The sequence below is a fragment of the Sorex fumeus genome, unplaced genomic scaffold (genome assembly GCF_029834395.1).
Source record: "Sorex fumeus unplaced genomic scaffold, SorFum_2.1 ptg000075l, whole genome shotgun sequence".
NCBI lineage: Eukaryota > Metazoa > Chordata > Mammalia > Eulipotyphla > Soricidae > Sorex > Sorex fumeus.
In genome coordinates, this window is record NW_026606132.1 from 13,253,775 (window position 1) to 13,267,398 (window position 13,624).

Genomic DNA, 13,624 nt, shown 5'->3' on the forward strand with positions numbered 1-13,624 from the left:
ATCCTCTTGCTTCTTGATTAACTTGCTTGGTATGCAGTTCTGATGATGGTATTTTGTTTTTCAAAAAATTTGTGGTTGCTCGTTATCTGTATATATTTCACTGTTCAGTCTTGAAATCATGGTTCAGTCCCAGTGAAGCTCAAATAGATTTTTTGTTTACCTGAACCGGATAGTTCTCTCTATCATATACACACATGATAGTTCTTGTTTTCCTCAACTTTAATCTAAATACTAATAATCTTTAGCCTATAATTAAACTTTGATTTCTTAAATTCATCGCTTAAACTCTGGTATCATCGGTAAATTCAGAAATTAGACTTATTACCCGAGGTAAAGGTAATAAGTCTAACCTATGCTCTCCTTTTTTCCTTCTCCATCAGCACGAAAACCTCTAGTTGGCTCGTGATTATTAGAAGTGGTATGGTGAGTGCCATATGAAGACATTGGGCTTAGAATGAGGACTTTGGCACTGACTTGTCTGTACTGGCTTTGGGGTGTGTGTGTGTCTGTGTGTGTTGGTGTGTGTGTGTATATCTGTGTTTGTGGTCTCCTTTTTAAATGACACCTGCTCAGTTGTGTGAAGAGAAGTCCAATCCGTAGAGGTGTATTTTCTCTAATTTTCTTCTCTAACTTCTACGTATAAAAGGCAATGTCACTAAATCCAAGCGCCCCTGAGCTGGGGTCCTGAATGCCACCTATTTCATTTGACTCCGAATATAAATCCCAAATTTGTGATTCAAAAATAATTAATTGGAGATTTAAACTCTGTTCTTGAATTCTTGTCAGTCTCATCTGAATAGAAGTACAATCATAGTGTCTTTATTCACAATTCTGCTTCTGATTGCTCTTTCCATTCTATTGCATGTGACCGGTAGCATGAGATGTAACTTCAGTTCATTGTATACTAGAAATGGCATCTAAAAGTGGTCTTATTTCTTGCACTTGCCTGACCTTGGTTTGATCCCTGGCAGCCCATGTGGTCCGCCTGAGCCCTACAGGGGTGACCTTAAGCACAGAGCTAGGAATTATCATTAAGTCCCACCAAAAGTCACCCCAAAACCAAAATTTAAAAAAAATAATTGCGGGTCTGAAAAATAAGGGCCTTGTGCCATAACTGACCCAACTATTTAAGGAATGATGTATTGCAAAACATAGTTATGCTTACACACATATTGTTTATAATTGAATGACAATGGTTGAGTTGAGTGACTGCAATGAAAATTATATTGCCTGAAAAACTGAAGTATTTATTATCTGATCCTTTACAGAAAACGTTTGCTGACCATTAATCTAAAGTTAATTAATTTCCCTACATATGATACTTATTATGATTTCTGTTTTGTTTTGATTGCACTTATGGGAGCTCAGGTCTTGCTCACAGCTCAATGCTTTGGGATCACTCCTGGCAGTGCTCAGATGACGATATGTATGTGTGGTGCCAGGAATCAAACCCTGTTCAACTGTGTGCAAGACCAGCACTTTCGCATTGTACTGTATCTTACTATTCTTCGTTAATTCCTCGTTCTCATTCCATCAACTAGTACAAATCCAGAGGTGTTGTCACTTCATCGACACTATGAAGATAAGGTTCCTATTCAAATTATATGCTTTTACATAAGTTTCCCTTTGTCATCTTTCTTAAATGTGCATTTCCCATATTTTGCTTTCTAGTGAAAGAGTTGACATGGTCATAAAAACTATCAGAAGAGACTTACCATATGTATTTTAATGCAAAACCTTCTCCTAATATGAAAGTCAGCACTAGCACTGCCAACACATTTTAACATGCCTTTTCAATATCTCTAAGATTAGGTCTTTTATATTTTCATTGTCTATAACATCATATATTCTGAGCTCCATTAATTTCCAGCATCTTCAGCTGCCAGATCCTCTAAATGTTACAATATCTATGTTTCTAATCTCTAACCTAGCATTTCTACTGTTAATACTTTACAATTTCCCAACTGGGGGGTGATTAAAAATCTCAATTTTTCAATATCTATAACAATCTTCAAGTTCTCAGTCTTGTTTTTCAGGGTTTATAGTTATAACTTTTATTTCTTCCTTTTTTTCTAGTGCCACAGTATCTCCTATGTATAGGTCATTTTGAGTCCATTAAGTCCAAATCCAACTTGTGCAATATCTTTTATCATGTGCAGCATTCAGTTACTGTAAGTTTTAGTGTCTCTTAAATCCTGATTTCACCATATTCTGTAGGATTGGAATATAATATATAATATCATAAAAAAAGTCTTTCAATATCTCTAAGAACATGGTTTTACAATCTATATGTATTTCAGTGTCCACAGTACATGAATAGATCTTTTGACATCCTGATCTCATAATGTCTTTTAGTGTGCAGGACTCTGAGCTTTCAGAAAGACAACAGCTTTTACTTTCAATATCATGAAAATTATAACTTCCCAATTCTATGTCAATTAACATGAAAAAATCAATTCACAGCTTTTCAATGTCTTAATATCCATAACATGTGGTTTTAGGTTTTCTAAATGCCTAAATATTCTATTATCTTCCAATGTTTTGGCTACCAGGCTAGATAGATTATATATGTGCTGTCTCTAGTGTTCAGGGATTCCAGTGCTCATGACTTCCAGTATCTACAAATTCCAATATCCAGGGCCTCCAAAATTCCAGGTCATGACTTCCAGTATCCACAAATTCCAACATCCAGGGCCTCCAAAATTCCAGCTCACGACTTCCAGTATCCACAAATTTCAACATTCAGGGCCTCCAAAGTCTCCAATGCCTCCAATAACCACTGTCTACAAAATCCAAGGCTTCCAATATCTCCAACATCCTGTGCTTCCAATGTCTCCAATGTCCAGGGTTTCCAGTGTCGACATCTTCCAACAGCTCCAGGTCTTCCAGGATCTCCAGGTCTTCCAAGTAATCCCAAGACTTCCAACACCATCAAGGTCTTCCTGATAATCCCAGTCATCCACAAATTCTCATCTTCCGGAACAATCCACGTCTTCCAGAAAAATCAAGTCTTCCAGCAATGAAAACTCTTCCAGGAGAATCCATGTCTTCCAGTGATTTCAAGGTCTTCCAGAAAACCCATGTCTTCCAAAAATTTCATAGTCTCCCAGATAATCCATATCTTCTGAAAAAAAATCTGTCTTCCACCAAATCCAAGTCTCCCAGTGAATTCAGTTCTTCCAGCCAAGTTTTGTCTTCCGGGAAGAAATTCAGGTCTCCCACTCTATGTTTTCCAGAGAAATATGTCTTCCACCAAATCCAAGTTTTCCAATTTTCTGGAACAATCCAGGTCTTCCAGAAAATCCATGTCTTCCTGAAAGAACTCCACGTCTTCCAGTAAATCCAGTTCTTTCAACCTTCTGGAACAATCCAGATATTCCAGTCAATCTGTGTCTTCCTGAAAGAAATCCACATCTTCCACAAAATCCAGCCCTTCCAACTTTCCAGAACAATCCAGGTCTTCCAGCCAATCCATGTCTTCCTGAAAGAAGTCTACATCTTCCACCAAAACCAGATCTTTCAGCCTTCCAAAACAATCCAGGTCTTCCAGAAAATCTGTGACTTCCTGAAAGAAATCCATGTCTTCAACCAAATCTGGATCCTTCAACCTGCTGGAACAATAGAGGTCTTCCAGTCAATCCGTGTCTTCCTAAAAGAAACCCATGTCTTCCACCAAATCCGGATCTTCCAACCTTCCAGAAAATCCAGGTCTTCCAGTAAATTCATGTCTTCCTGAAAGAAACCCATGTTTTCCACAGTGTCTGCGTCTTCAAGAGAAATTTGTCTTCCACTGAATCCAAGTCTTCCAATCTTCTGGAACAATCCAGGTCTTCCAGTAAATCCACGTCTTCCTGAAAGAAATCCACGTCTTCCACCAAATCAAGATCTTCCAACCTCCGGTAACAATTCAGGTCTTCCAGTAAATCCATGTCTTCCTGAAATAAATTCATGTCTTCCACGGTGTCTGCATCCTCCAGAGAAATCTACATCTTCCACCAAATCAAAGCTTCCAATCAATCCAGATCTTCCGGAACAATCCAGATCTTCAAGACAATCCTTGTCTTCCTGAAAGAAATCCAGGTCTTCCACTGTGTCTGTGTCTTCTAGAGAAAACCACGTCTTCCTCCAAATTCAGATCTTCCCATAAATCCATATCTTCCAGAAAAATCCAAGTCTTCCAATAAGTCCAGGTCTTCCAGAGTTTCTGCATCTTCCAGAAAAAAATCTACATCTTCCACCAAATCGAGAACTTCCAATCAATCTGGATATTCCAGAAAAACTGAGACCTTCCACTCAATTAATGTCTTCCTGAAAGAAATCTAGGTCTTCCACTGTATCTGTGTCTTCTAGAGAAATCCACGTCTTCCACAAAATCCAGGTCTTCCAATCTTCCAGAACAATTCAGGTCTTCCAGTCAATCTTTGTTATTCCTGAAAGAAATCTAGGTCTTCCACTGTGTCAGTGTCTTCCAGAGAAATCCACATCTTCCACCAAATCTGGATCCTCCCATCAATCCATATCTTCCAGAAAAATCAAGCTCTTCCAGTCAATTCATGTCTTCCTGAAAAAAAAAATCCAGATCTCCCAGCATGTCTGTGTCTTCCAAAGAAATCTGTCTTCCACAAAACCTGAATCTTCCAGTTAATCAACGTCTTCCAGAAAAATCCAGGTTTTGCAGTTTCTCCATGTCTTCCTGAAAGAAATCCAGGTTTTCCATTATGCTTACATCTTCCAGGGAAATTCATGTCTTCCACCAAATCCAGATTTTCCAGTCAACCCACATCTTTTGGAAAAAAATCCACGTCTTCCAACAAATCCATGTCTTCCAGTTATTTCCAGGTCTTCCAGCAAATCTGTCATCCAAAGAATTCAATGTCTTACGGACAGTTCGGGTCTTCCTGAAAAATTGTGTCTTCTAGCAAAGCTACGTATTCTAGTGACCTCCAGGTCTTCCAGTATATCCAATTTTCTAGAAAATCTGTGTCTTCCTGTGTACCTATGTCTTCCAACATAGTCACATTTTCCAGAAAGACATTCATCTTCCAGAAAACTCTGTGACTTCCAACAAAGCCTCATCTTCCCAGAAATCTTCGTCTTCCAGAAAATCCATGTCTTCCTCTACCTTCATGTCTTCCAACATCTCCAGGGCTTCCAGAATCTGCTCATCTTCCAGCATCTCCAATGTCTTCCTGTATTTCCAGATCTTCCAGCATCTCCACGTCTTCCAACGTCTCCTGTGTACAGGTGTTCTAATTCAGGTTTCCAGTGTCTGCAGTATCCAGGTATTCTAATGTTTCATAGTTTAGGTTTTCAATATTTTGCAAAGTTTGTCTCCCCATGACTGAGTCTTTCCATGTTCAGATCTTTCCAAAAACAGTTGTTACAAATAATATATTTCTGCTTTTAGTAAAATTAGCTTAAAAAATTTAACAAGGCATACCTTCTTATTGACTATCTCATTGATCAACTATACTTCAGTTTAATAGAAAAATTTAATTAATAAGATTTTATTTAACAATAAAATTTTTACTTAGAGGCTATATTACTTTAGATAATTTAAAATTTTATGTATTTATCCATTTTTAGAACATAAATTTTGTCTGATTTTATGTGGCTAATAATAATGATGATGATAATAGCAACAATAAAATTCTTAAAATAGCGTTTACTATGTCCAGGCACTGTCAGAAGGTCTTTTATACATATTATCTTCATAAGATTCAGTGATGAAGGTAGAACCAACCCCATTGCAGATGAGAAAATTAACACGCAGAGGTGAATTAACTTGCCCAAAGGACACAACACTGTACTTAAACAAAACTAGACTATCTCCAGAGTTCATGGCTACATTATAACAGCTGCTTTTTAAAAATTTTTGGGTCACACCCGGCGATGCACACGGGTTATTCCTGGCTCATGCACTCAGGAATTATTCCTGGTGGTGCTCAGGGGACCATATGGGATGCTGCGAATTGAACCTGGGTCAGCCGCATGCAAGGCAAATGCACTACACGCTGTACTATCACTCCAGCCCCGTAACAGCTGCTTTTGAAAATCAAGATGAGAACAATGGGATCCAAAGTTTAATTACTCCTAGTTTATGTACAGAATATTATAAGATTTTATATACAAATGGTCTCATTTTATCATATCAGTGTCAGAACCTATTTGTATTCCCAGATCATATCCCCCAACTACTATCATTTCCTTCTTATGTATTTGGAACTAGACAAAAATACTTCATGCTATTACTTTTGGGTTAGACAGAAATAACATACCACTGATTTCAAGTAAACTTTATTTTAAAATTGGTTTCATATTTCTGTGCTTTGAGTACTGGTACTTAATTTAGCTTTCCTATTTAATATAGTCTCTTATGAAACTGATCAGTCTTCAGTTTTTACCTAACTACTATAAAGACCACTTACCATTGGTTTCTTTTTTTCAAGTAGTGTTTACTGAGACACCGTGATTTTCAAATTTGTTCATAACAGAGTTATTTCAGAAATGCGATGTTCCAACGTTAGTTTGTTTCTGACCTCCCGGTTTCACCTACTTTTTCAAATATCAGTAACTTCCTGGATTTCTGATCTCTTGTGTTTGACTAACAATAATAGAACTCTATAACAACTAGCATGATGAACTAGAGAACTAATTCTTGATTTTCCTAGCCTTAGCTTTTACCAAGTACTTCTGGGAATTTTGTTAGCCATGCCTCCGAGTGAAATGACAGGATTTAATGCCATATCATTGAAATTATCATGGGCGTGAATTTTTAAAATAGTTATAATCATGTATGTGGTAAGGACATTATTAACGATAATAGTAATGATAATAATGATAGAGAAACAAGGACCAGGAAGACTGGTCCATGACTGGAAGCATGCCACAAGTGATGGGGGCAGAGGGCAGTTAGGATAGAGGAGGGGCCACTACAAGAATAGTTGGAAATGATCACTCTGAACAAGAACTGAATGCTGAAAGTAGGAAAAGAGACAAACAGGATAAGTTTTCAGTACCTGTAGTGCAAACCATAGTGCCATAGTGCCAAAAGGAGAGGGAGAAAGAGAGAGAGTGAGTGAGAGAAGGAAAGAGAGAGAGGAGAGAGAGGGAGAGAGAGAGAGAGAGAGAGAGAGAGAGAGAGAGAGAGAGAGAGAGAGAGAGAGAGAGAGAAGAAAAGTTGCCTGCCATAGAGGCAGCCTAGGGTGGGAGGGGTCGGGAAGAAAACTGGGGACACTGGTAATGGGAAATGTCCAGTGGTGAAGAGACAGGTCTTGGAACATTGTATGACTGAATCCCAGTTATGAACAACTTTGTAATTGTATATCTCACGGTTATTCAATAAAAATAAATGAATAAATGGATGACTAAACAAAATTTAAAAAATTAATGATAATAAGAATAGAAATTCCCTCCAAATATCTAATTATTTCATTTATAAATATTGCCAGTCAGTGATTTCTGAAGTCCAACTGTGCTAGGCATATTTTAATGGAGATTAGAATATTCATGAAGAAAAAATAAAGGAGCCTGTGAGAGTCTAAAACATTATAGGAAAGAATTCTTGTGGAAGTGACATTGATGATCACTGAAGAATCTATTTTCAAAGAGATCATCTTAAAAATCTTGTGGCTTAGATAAAACAGATATTTTTATATCAGTTTTACCTAATCAGAGGTTGAACAGAGAGACTAAAGATAAGAATGAGCTCCACTATCTTAACATCACCCCCTATTTTCCAGACAATTATGGCAATATATATGAAATGATATCAAAATGCTACTATTGTTATTTGGTATAGTGAAAACAAATTTCTCAGAGTCTAATATCAAGGGCATGATTAAGTAGATATTGACACTGACATATGATAGAATGTGCTCTTAAAAACTTCTTGGCATATTTTTATTATATAATGCTTAGTAAAACAATCTTATAAGGTTACATAATGTATGAATGTAGTTATTTCAACAATAAATGAATTAAACACATTTGAGAGTGTGGACTAATTATCTCTAGTTATGTAGGAGTTTGCGTCCTTTTTATTTTCATCATGATCTTTTTTTTGTTTTCCTTTAACATTTTTAAAGTGTGAAAATATTTCATACTCAGGAAAATATTAAAATGATTTTGCATGAGATTATGCGTCTTATTGTACATATAATTAGGTTTTACTTTTGGAAGTACTTCAAAATATATAAGCACAACAGAAAAATGTAAATTTCAGTCAATATTCCAAGATAATCACTGTAAAACTTGTGATATGTGTTCTTCTATCCTCTTTCACAGCTATGTTAATTTCTTTCACAAAATGGAATCATACCACCATTTAGTCTATATTTTCCATAAAGAATAAATTGCATCTATGCATTAGTAGTTGTGTATCTATAATTTGACTATTTATTTATGGTTTATTGCGCCAAACCCAGCAGTGTGTACTCAGGGATCACTCCCGATGGTAATCAGGGGACCATTTGTGCCATTGATCAAACTGAGGCAGCATATGCAGGGTAAGCATCTTAATCCCTGTTTTGTCTCTCTGGCCCCTCAGTTATAATTTTTAATATATAACTAATGTATGTTATGTCTTACTAATAGGAAAAAAAATCTTCACAGTTTTTGGTTTTATAAGGACTGTGATGTGCAAAGTTGTACAGAATAATGATGCTATGTGTTGTGCCTGTCCATGTTTATTCATTTGTTCAGACCAAAGCTTTCAGATTTGTTCAGATATTATTTAGTACAAATTCTTAAAAGGAGAGTGTCTGGACCAAAATCTGTGTACATTACAATGATCACCATAGGCAAAGAAATGACAAACAACCTGATGTCCAGCAATTGGGTGTGGTAATAATCTTATAAGATTATATTTTGTAACCATAAGATGGAAAATCTGCAGCCACTTAAAATTTATACCACAGAAGAAAATTTACTGACAAATGTATAGTTTCATAAGATCCCATTAGTGAAAGAAACAGTTCCCATGAAAGATTTGGTAGAAAGGAGAGTATATACACTTTTCAGAAAAAAAAATAACCAAAAGAATATATACTAACATGTCATTGAAAGTCCCCAAAGGAAAAGGGCTACATCATGTGATATTTACACAATGGAATATTATGCAGAGGTGAAGTGAAAATGCTACATTTAAACATGAAAATATGGGTAGATTTGATTTCTATCAAGTTACTGAAGTCCATGTATAATACTACCATTTTATATTATTCAAAAGCAAGCTAAAATAAGCATACATATGTAAGATAGTTTTATAAAAAGACTAAGAATACGAATTAAAAATTCAGGGCAACTAAAAAAATTTAAAAATTCAGGGCAATGGTCACTGGTGTTAAGGTAAGGTTTTAAGAATAGGAGACGATCTAGAAGTAGATTGAGGTTATTTTCAGTATCCTAGCACTCAGGTTCAATGGATAATGTTGAGTGGTTTTCATTACATAATCAGAAACACTTTGGATTAATAGTTACATGATTATAATAAACGTTAAATTAAAGAACAAGTCAATGGGTGAAAATAAGAAGTTTATGCATGAATCAATGAGTTAGTTTGCCCCATCTATGAATATGCATAGATTACTCACTCATAGTACAATTCTGCCCACTCATGTTTCATGATAATTATCTCTCTATGGTGGGAATACATTTATTTTAAGTTCTCTTATGACTCGATATAAATTTCCTACAGGAGAATAAAATTCTATGTTAATAAAACTCAAGCCCCAAATTGTAGCACTGCACTGTAGCACTGTCTTCCCCTTGTTTGTTGATTTGCTCGAGCGGGCACCAGTAACATCTCCATTGTGAGACTTGCTGTTACTGTTTTTGGCATTGCAAATAAGCCACAGGGAGCTTTCCAGGCTCTGCCATGGGGGCGGGATACTCTCGGTAGCTTGCTGGACTCTCTGAAAGGGACAGACGAATTGAACCCGGGTTGGCCACGTGCAAGGCAAACGCCCTACCCGCTGTGCTATCGCACCAGCCTGAAGTCCCAAATTACCTAGAATAATATCTGAATTAAGTTAAAAATGTATATATTGACAATAATTGCCTCTGTGTGGTGAGATTTAATATTGCTGGTCATTTTATTAAAAAATCAGATGTTTTTATCAGTTTCTTAGGGTGACTCTCATATTTGTCAGAAGAGCAATATATTATTTTTATAAAAGTAATAAAAATACAATCATACATACATAACATGTGAATGAAAATCTCTCCTAGTTGCATTGCCCAGAGAGAACTTTGATTGTTTGCTTGATATCTCTTTTTTGCTTTTTCTGTTTATGTGTAGATATTCTTGTGTGCTTTACAAAACATCATCCTACACATAAAATTTTAGTTTTTTCCCCCTTTTTTCACCTCCCAATAGAAAGCCTTTTTTTTGTAACAGAAATTCAATAGTAGGATATATTATGTAATTTATTCAGGGTCTTTCCATAACTCTAGATCTTTGCTATATCACATAATGCTATCAAAACATTTCAAGTTTCTCTTTTGCATGTTTAGAAGTATTCCTATAGGCAACTATCTTAGAAGTATAATGGCCACACCAAAGGTTTTGATGCCTCTTGGACATTTGTCATTTAAAAAAATTTTTCAGCATTATGGAAAAGATATATTACCTCATTTCTATACATCATTTTCCCTTTATCACTCATAAAGTTAAGTACCTTTTAATGTACTCATTGGCCCTTTATACTTCTGTTGGAGATTTCTCATCCATGTCCATTGCTATTTTTCTGTTGACTCATTTGTCTTGTTCCCTTCCTGATTTGTAGGAGACCTCTGGATATTAGAGCTGGTGTTCTTCTGTCTCCTGTATAGTGCAAGTATCAGCCATTTTTCTTTATATAAGTATGTTTGTGGGACTCAGAAATAACACAGTGACTTAGAGTGCCTGCTTTATAAGTGCATGCTCATGAGTTTAAATCCAGTGTGATCCATGAGTGCTAAGTGCAATCCTGGCAGGTCTGATGTCAGAGTCGGGCAGCTATGCTGTTTGCAGTCCCTGCTACCATAAAAGATTTCTGAGGAAATCACATCACAACCACATATGTGTGAAAACCACAGAACGGGATGTGACCCCCAGCAAATACCATAATAAAAAGAGTGTGAATGCGTGAATGCCGTGGCCAGGGAGTGCATCCTCTGGCAAGTTCGTGTGGGAGCCCCGCTTAACTCCAGTGGGTGCTGCAACCAGACCTTGTATGCTTTCCACTGAATGTGAGTCCTGATGTGCATGTGTGAAAGCACCACCAGTAACACAGTGCAGACTTCACGTGGCTTCAGTCGTGGCCAAATCTGTGAGAACCGAAAGTTGGTGTGCAACCACTGCTTGTTCCCACAATTAAATATGTTAGTGTCACCGCCAGGGCGTGTGTGGAATCCCTGGTAGGTTATCACACTGATATCAACAACAGCACTTGAGACAATGGAGAAGAGAAGGGACAAAGAAATGTTCTTTTATGATAAATCTGTCCCAGATACTCTGTTTATAGAAAACATTTAAATCTTTCCTAGTTTCTTAACTCTTCGCATACTTAGAGGTAGATATCAGTATGCCACGATTATAAATATACTCACCTCTCTTTTCTTATAATACCGTATATATTTTTATTGTTTAGGGCTTTTTATTCATATGGTGTGCGTGTGTGTGTGTCTGTGTGTATAGTGGAAAACACGGAATTAAGTTTATTTCTTTTAGAAGTGCTAACTTGCTTTTCTAACTTACTGTATTATACTATGCACAACTTTGTAATTCCCTTTTTATCATGAACAATATGGTTGAGCTTTTTAGGGTGTTTTGTTTGTTTTGTTTTAGGGCACAGCCCGTGGTGATCAGGGTATATTTCTGACTTTGCACTTAAGGGAAACTCCTGATGGGGACTGGGGTACCATAAGGGATGCCAGGGATTGAGTCCTGGCTTGAGGTGTGCAAGGCAAGAACCTTATCCACTGTACTATTGCTCTAGTCCTGAGTGAGCTTTCAGTATTTCTTTTTGTTTGATTTTTATAGCTGAACCTGTGCCTTACTAGGTTATTGAAACATAGTTTTGTTTTGCCTTTTGAAATCTATTTAGGACCTTCTCCTGTCTCTAATGTCTCTTCAGGACCTACTTGGTTATCTATTTATATTTTTGATTTCTAGAAGAGTTTTTTTTTTTTTATGAGTTAACCAACTTCTTTTCAAATGTACCAGGAAGATGCTCTGGATCTTTGAGAATGTGTCAGGAATTGACATAGTTATGTCATAAAGAGTTTTGTATTCATCTAGTGTTTTAAGACTTAGTATTACATTCTGTTTGTAACTCTGCTGTTTGTCCAGTTTTTTTTTATCTTGAATTCTTAGGTACCCAATCGTGGCTCCTGTAATTAATGAAAAGTTTTATATTTTTTCTTGTTAAGGTTAGTATCCTTTTTCTCCTTTCAGCACATTGGCAAAGACTTTTTGGTTTCTAGGGTATGCCTATTTGTATTTTAAAAAAGGTCAGGGATAATATACTTTTTAATTTTATTAGAAATGCCTCACTATTTCACTATAATTGATAATTGTCATTGTTCAATGATTTTTTTAAGTTATGGAGATACCCTTCTATTTCTGATTCCTGATTGATGCATAATTTTGTCAGAAATAGAGAATGTTTTAAATGCTTTTTTGGGAAAACGTCTACTGAGGGCAATTTCTACTGAGGTAAAACTATAGCTAATATCTTTAATCTATTAATGTAGTTATACTTATAGATTTAATAATAATGAGGTGGTATTTCATTTTTGAAATAAGATGGTGTGATAGTGGTGATTAAAGTATGTAGATGTTTATAATTTTCTCAGAACTGGAGAATGTTTTAAATGTTTTTTTTGGAAAACGTCTACTCAGGGGAACATCTACTAAGGTAAAAATATAGCTAATGTTTTTAATCCATTAATGTAGTTATGTTAATAAATTTAATAATAATGAGATGTCATTTCATGTTTGGAATAAGACGGGTGTGATAGTGGTGATTTAGTTATTAGATGCTTCAATTAGTATATAACAAGTGGCTAGAGAAATTGCTTCCTTAGCTTTTATACACTAGGGTAAATGGACAAATGACTCTTCCTAGAGACAATTGGCTTCCCACACTCTACTTGTCTGCCCTCAAGGTGTTAGGACCTCAGTATTAAATTACTCTTAACACTCATCCTTAGATCACAGATGTGCCAAGGTACATTTGCTGGGAAATTCTCATTTATTGTCTTCCTTTGTGTGATGTCCTTTTCCTCATTTGATAACCACAATTGTGTTACCCTCATAATGAAATTGACATCCCTCCTCTTATTTATAGAAAAAGTGAATTAGACATAAACTGTTCCCTTGAACAGTTAATAACTCTCACTCATAAAACCGTTTTGTCTTGGTGCTTTTTTGGTGAAAGGAAGGGTAGAAACATAAGTCCCATTTAAATGAACTTGATTAGTCTATTTAAGTTTGCCACCTCTATTTGGGTCAGTTTAGTCAAGTTTTCTGTAAAATTTCATTTACTTTGTATTTTCAAATGTGTTAATTGGAAGTTGGACGTAATATTTTCCCATGTGTCTTAATTTGTTTATATGTGTTTATACTCCTTTTTTCCTT

The 13,624-nt window shown here is 36.0% G+C and overlaps 1 protein-coding gene across 6 annotated transcripts in view; it reads left to right on the plus strand.

The window, feature by feature from the left end:
* The window catches only part of LOC130038444 (melanoma-associated antigen 10-like), a 205,757-nt gene that overhangs the window by 64,529 nt on the left and 127,604 nt on the right, over positions 1-13,624 (plus strand). The window contains exons 4-5 of one of the 6 annotated variants that reach the window (XR_008794681.1): positions 10,788-10,838; positions 12,359-12,408. The exons of 2 other annotated variants lie outside the window; for them this stretch is intronic. The gene's annotated coding sequence lies outside the window, so the exon portion shown is untranslated. Of the gene's footprint in view, positions 1-380; positions 424-2,846; positions 3,143-10,787; positions 10,880-12,358; positions 12,409-13,624 lie in introns of those variants that run through there. 3 more of the 6 variants (XR_008794683.1, XR_008794680.1, XR_008794682.1) reach the window with 3 other exon arrangements.